Source organism: Struthio camelus, chromosome 1 (assembly GCF_040807025.1).
Source record: "Struthio camelus isolate bStrCam1 chromosome 1, bStrCam1.hap1, whole genome shotgun sequence".
Taxonomy (NCBI): Eukaryota; Metazoa; Chordata; class Aves; order Struthioniformes; family Struthionidae; genus Struthio; species Struthio camelus.
In genome coordinates this window covers 129,263,583-129,270,153 of record NC_090942.1, presented here as the reverse complement: position 1 = coordinate 129,270,153, position 6,571 = coordinate 129,263,583, and positions in this window count along the sequence as shown.

Genomic DNA, 6,571 nt, shown 5'->3' with positions numbered 1-6,571 from the left:
AAAAGCTAATTAGCCTGTTCCCTGGTGCCACATTTCATTGTGTCACGTTATCTTGCTTAGACATCTCCATTAAACATGACGTTATTCCACAGTGTTTCCCATATTGATATTACTGAGAAGTAAATGTCACTAATACAAATAAGGCTGAGCCAGAGGCTGTATCCGGTGGGTGTGCTCTTCCATAGGCATCTGTTAACTGAATGGGGTCACCCTGTCACTGCTGTGGTGAAGACTGGCAAAGAGAAAAATCAACAAAAAGCCATAACAGCACTCCTTTGCATTTTATAAGACAAACTGCAGCAAAGTCGTTCAAGCGGTATAAGTCTTTCCAATTAGGATGTAGGTACGAAAGTGTTCCCCCTCTTAGTAGCTGTACATGTGCAAGAAAGGGAATACTGCTGTATCTGCGTAGTTATATTGATGCTATTTCTTCCACTGATGTAACAGTCACTAGGACAACCCACCAGCCAACTGATAAAGCTATATCAGAACAGAGTGCAGGGGTAGCTTAGGCCTGAGGTTAACAGATCTTTCTGGGAAATGATGTTTCATGTGCACATGCATGTTCCCAGGCTGCCTTAGTGCTTGGCAGGGGGAGAGGAGGGTTGCATGGCCGTTGGGCAATGACAGCACTAGAGCTCCTGATTCCAGCTCACCTCCAAGCTGGGGATGATACAGGATGCACAGACCATTCTCAGGAAGCTTCTGAGTAACTGTACTATCTCCTAACCCTATTTCACCCTTCTGCCCACACCTCTCCCTCAACGCAGCAGTGGAGAATTCTGAACTCCCCAGAGCAGATGGTTTGTTGCCTCTCCTCTCCACTGAGGGAGAGGGAAAGTGCCTACAGTGATGCAAATTATATCCTGACACTACTGCAAGGAGGCCATATAGCAGAGATCCCTGTATTAGAAATGACAGTGGACATGAACACATTTAATAGTCAATCACTGCTTGTTGTAACTGGAAACTATTGACTGCCTTATGTCATTATTGACAATATTATAATCACTCTCAAAATGATTCTTCCACCTCTGTGTAACTCTGAGAGCCCCCACACCCCAGCTTTTCAGTGGAGCACCTAAGCTTTGGTCATCATAAGCACTGATGTCCAAGCCACTGGAAGGATGAACACTAGTGAACAGTGTTCGAAAGACCATGAGTATGATGTCTTTATAATATTGTAACATGTAGAAAGCCAAGTCATGGATCCAAGTCTAGGAACTGTGCAAAAGCAGTAAAAAGGTGAAATCTTTTTCAAAATTTATTTTTCAAAGTCTAAGCTGAGAGATAGATGATAGATATAGAGTAATAGGGAAATTCTATTACAAGGCAGCTTGCCTCTCTCTAACACTAGAAGGCTTGTGATGAGCCAAATGTGCTAGATTATTGGATCCACCAGGGAGCAAATGGCTGCAAAAGCCAGCAGTGGCCAACTCCAGTGGGACTTGGGATCCTGAGGGAAGTGATGTGGCATTTTTTAGTTCTAAGATTGCCTGAAGACTGTAGAGTATGATGGCCAACGAATATACCCCGCACTAGTATTTTACCTATGTCTCACGCCAGTGAGTTTCATTTTTGTTTATCATTTATCCCTTAATATATTTCCTGGTGGGAGTGCTGATCTTTGAATGTTAAATTCACATTTAATACAAAATGTAGACTTACATTTGTTGACAGGTGGCTTGCTTTCTTAGTCAGGTTTTACAAGTCTCTCAGAAGTCCATTGACTCCCAGTGTCTTGAAAAGTACTGCACACAGACTGATGAATGAGAATGTGCCCTAATGGTGCTAACAGGTGATGTTTGTTAGAAAAATCTGCTTTGTCCCTTACTACTGAACATTACCCTGCCTGGTATGCCAGGATCCCTTCAGGAGCAGAACAGCTAGTTTCTCCCCAGACTAAACACAAGAGTGATTCACTGCTAAAATTGATCCAGGGACCGCTCCAAAAGGTAATGTGGACAGGCCCATATAAACCTCATACCCCAGTGGCTGGCCTAATCCACTAACACAATCTGAGCAGACCTCGCATCTGATATGTTTTTAAATCAACCCCTCTCTTCACACAGCACACTTAGCAATGTGCTATGAAAGCACAGATGTAGCAGGCTGTGAGACATCTCACTTATTCCTGAGAATAGACATGGCGAGACAAATGTGTGTCAGGAGTGATCTAGTGCATCCTATTTGGAAGCATGGAAATGGGCTAACTGATCTCTGGATGTCCAAACTGTGGTCACAAGCTGCTAAGGAAAAGTGGGAGCTGACACTGCAGTACTGCACAAGACACCGCAGGCAGGGAAAAGTAATGAAGAGCATTTGAACAGAACAAGTAGTCTGAACCGGATGTGACAGAAAAGGGGATACAAGAGAAGGGTCATATGGTGGGAAGGCATGGGACAGATGGGCACGTCTCCTCCAGCATCTTCGGGTGAACGGTCCTTCCGCGGCCGCGTGGGGTCTCTCAGCATAAGCTGCTCTGCCTGGACCAGTTCTGGCTGTCCACCAGATGGCATCACCTGACCACGGCTTCTGCATGCTCCATAAACACAAGCCTGAATCCATTCAAATGCTGATGAACCAGCGACTCCTAATTAGTTACATTTCATTCAGTGAAATTTCAGTTCAGTAGTTTTGGGTTGAAACTTTTCGAGGCCATACGTGATGGGAACAGAGGAGAAAATTGCCCTGCCTTTTACATTTTTCAAGATGCTTTCCTAAGTGGAAAATAGCGAGTTGACAGATTCTGGTGAGTTCCCTCTCTCTAGGCAGAGAACAGTTACATCCGACTTTGACAGGGATGTGCAAAAACAGTGGGTTGGAAGCTGTGGGAAGAGAAGTCTAGCTACATAGGGGGATGCAAATAGATTATAGTTGTATTCCTGTCCCAGAGGCAGACTAGCAGATTGTGAAGCTTGATATCCTACCTGAAGGCTTCCAGCTGGGCTCCATCTGCCTCAGCTCCATACAACACCCAGGTTATTTTGACCTCTGGCTTTATGCATGAAAGGTTATGCTATCCTAATTTTCTATTTGCTCCAGCCTTTACCTGGAAACCGTTGCCAACTTAGTATCGTGACATTTCTATCCGTACTTACACAGGGTACGTCACTGGTGGTTGTTCATCCTTCTAATATCATAGTGGTGTGCAGCAATTTAGACTTGTTTTGTGCCAGTGCTGTTTGACTTCAAGCCAGGGCTAATGTGACCAACAGCATGTGGATCATACACAGAGCCTTGAAGTCCAGCACATGGGTCTCTTATGATCATTGCAAAATGCAGTGTGAGGAAGTGTGGGAGCAGGGAGCTACACTGGAGCTTGTAGCATCAGGTGAAGACACAGAAGGATCTGTCAGTCCTCACCGGAGTTTCACTGGCATTTTGTTTTTTCCTGGTTGACATCTATGCACTTTTCTACCTTGTTTTCAGTACAGAATAATTTGTCTTGTAAGCAAAATGCAAAAGATCAGGAGTTTCAGAATATGTCATTCCCCTGAGTGAGTATGGTGCCAGCTTCAGACTGTGTGTGATAGTAGGTCTTCTATGTGGTGCAGCAGGGAAAGCTGCAAAAATGGGACTATTTGGGAATAGACATAAGGTTAAGGATGAGGCTTTACCCCTTAGGAAAGAATTATTGGCAAGACTGTTGTCTGCTTCTTCCTCTTTCAGGTAGAATAATGGGAAGGTTGAGAAACAAGGATTTCATTCAAAATACAGATTTCAGCCTACAAAATATGAGGCTAGTCAAGGCCTCTCCTTGGCTCTCCTCCTGCTACATAGGTAGGGGCAGCAGAAAGATGGTTCAGCAACACCGTCAGAAGTGCAGCAGTCGGGTCTCCTTCACTCTGTTCTGCTTGTCATCCTCCTTTGGGGTTTATACATGCAAAAATCTTACTTTGTCCCCTTTAGCAGGCAGGTGTGAAACACCTGGGCCTATTGCAACTGCCTCGCATTTTAATTTGTGCAAGATTTAGCATGGGATACTGTTACATGAATTACAAGAGGAACTAAATTAATTCATAGCCAAGGGGGTAAAATTACTGCAAGGAAATAAAGAACCCTGAGACCTGAATATTTTTGCAAAATTGCCATCCTGAAAAAGAATCACTCTCCATTGAACTTTTCCACACAAAAAAAGGGTGAAAAGTGCTGTGAACAATCAGCTAGCTTGAAATAAATTTTAGAGACAAAGATAGAAAATGTTTAATTTTTTCATATTCATTTTACACACTCCTACATAATTATTAATCAAAGCTAGCAATGTTGCCTTTTCTCCTACATGACGTATTTTTTAAAATAGAACAAAGTACAAAACATGCAAGTCTATCTCCACAGCAGTGACTTTTTACTTGTTTAGAACGTGCGAGCATGGCAATTAAATCAAGTGTGATGTGTGGGTGGTTTTGATACCAGTTCTGCTCACACCTGTTACTTATAGCGGCCAGGCATGGTTTGCTATGCGTTGTCCTAGATTTTTTTTACCTGGTCCTTTATCACCAGCTGATAGTTTTCCAAAGCTAATTTACACTGTGTAAGGGCAAAGGGTATTTATAGAGCATTAAAAAATAATTACACACGATACTTTTTCCATTCTTATTGGGAATATCATGGATGAGGTGATTTCAGAGCTGGGACTGAGCTAAGATCAGCACCTCTTGGGTTTATGACTTGCCAGAAACCTCCTGAGCCAGTGAATCCATGTTTTAGTGGATCTAGAGTCTGAGGAGCTGCCAGGCAAGTCAGGGCTGCTAATGCTTGGAGCGTCCTGGCTGCACATGATTGCACACCCTAGAGAAGCCATAAGCAATTCAGCTTAAAGCAGTGATGAAAAGGGAGCACTGCTGTTTCTGAGCAGGGAGAAATCACTAATCTTACAGTGAGAATGGACATCCACAGGTCAGGACCAACCCCTTTTATTCCCTGACTGCTCAAGATGTTTAGCTCCCAAGGCTCCCTCCATAAACACTGGACTTAAATATGAGGAATCAGACCCTCTGCTGACATCGATTTTGGAAGGTCATCAAAGCAACTAACATCACACAAGAGCTTGGACGACCACAGGGCTTGTCAAAAGAGGTTACTGGGAACACCATTGACTATGTAAAGAGATGGAGGACTGCTCTTTTCACCTAGGCTAACTTTGAACTGTTACTTCTATACTTCTCAATAAGGAATAGAATCACAGAATCACACAGAATCACAGAATGGCTGAGGTTGGAAGGGACCTCCGGAGATCATCTAGTCCAACCGCTCTGCTCAAGCAGGGTCATCTAGAGCGTATTGCACAGGATCGCGTCCAGGCGGGTTTTGGATATCTCCAGCGAAGGAGACTCCACTACCTCTCCGGGCAACCTGTGCCAGCGCTCTGTCACCCTCACAGTGAAGAAGTTTTTCCTCAGGTTCAGATGGAACTGCCTGTGGTTCAGTTTCTGCCCGTTGCCTCTTGTCCTGTTGCTGGGCCCCACGGAGAAGAGGCTGGCCTCATCGTCTTGACACTCCCCCTTCAGATACTTGTACACGTTGATGAGATCGCCTCTCAATCTTCTCTCCTCCAGGCTGAACAGGCCCAGCTCTCGCAGCCTTTCTTCAGAGGAGAGAGGCTCCAGTCCCCTCATCATCTTTGTAGCCCTCCGCTGGACTCTCTCCAGTAGTGCCATGTCTCTCTTGGACTGGGGAGCCCAGAACTGGACACAGTACTCCAGATGTGGTGGCCTCCCCAGGGCTGAGTAGAGGGGCAGGATCACCTCCCTCCACCTGTTGGCAACACTCTGCCTAACACACCCCAGGATACCACTGGCCCTCCTGGCCACAAGGGCACACTGCTGGCTCATGCTTAACTTGTTGTCCACCAGCACTCCCAGGTCCTTCTCTGCAGAGCTACTTTCCAGCAGGTCAGCCCCCAGCCTGTACTGGTGCATGGGGTTATTCCTCCCCGGGGGCAGCACCCTGCACTTGCCTTTGTTGAACTTCAGGAGGTTCCTCTCCGCCCACCTCTCCAGCCTGTCCAGGTCCCTCTGAATGGCAGCACAGTCTTCTGGTGTGTTAACCACTCCCCCCAGGTTAGTATCAGCAGCAAACTTGCTGAGGAGAGTGCACTCTGTCCCTTCCTCCAGGTCATTGATGAATACATTGAACAAGACTGGACCCAGGACTGACCCCTGGGGGACACCACTAGCCACAGGCCTCCAACTAGACTCTGCACCATTCACCACAACCCTCTGAGCTCGGCCATCCAGCCAGTTCTCAATCCACCTCGCTGTCCAGTCATCCAACCCACACTTCCTGAGCTTACCTAGGAGGATGTGATGGGAGACAGTGTCAAAAGCCTTGCTGGCTTTATTGAATAATGATTTAGAAGTCATCTGTCTCACTCAGATACCTTTATTCATTTGTTTTATAAACATGGAGACATCTATGATTTTATTTTTGCCGTGGATCTTTGTTTAAGTCCCAGTTATGTTACTTTACAGCAGTCATATTCCAGGAGAAATTTAACAGAGGGAATAAGTTAGGAGTCAAGGCAGGAAGAGATCAGTTAGCAAGAACACAGGTATTTATGTTGCCTCTC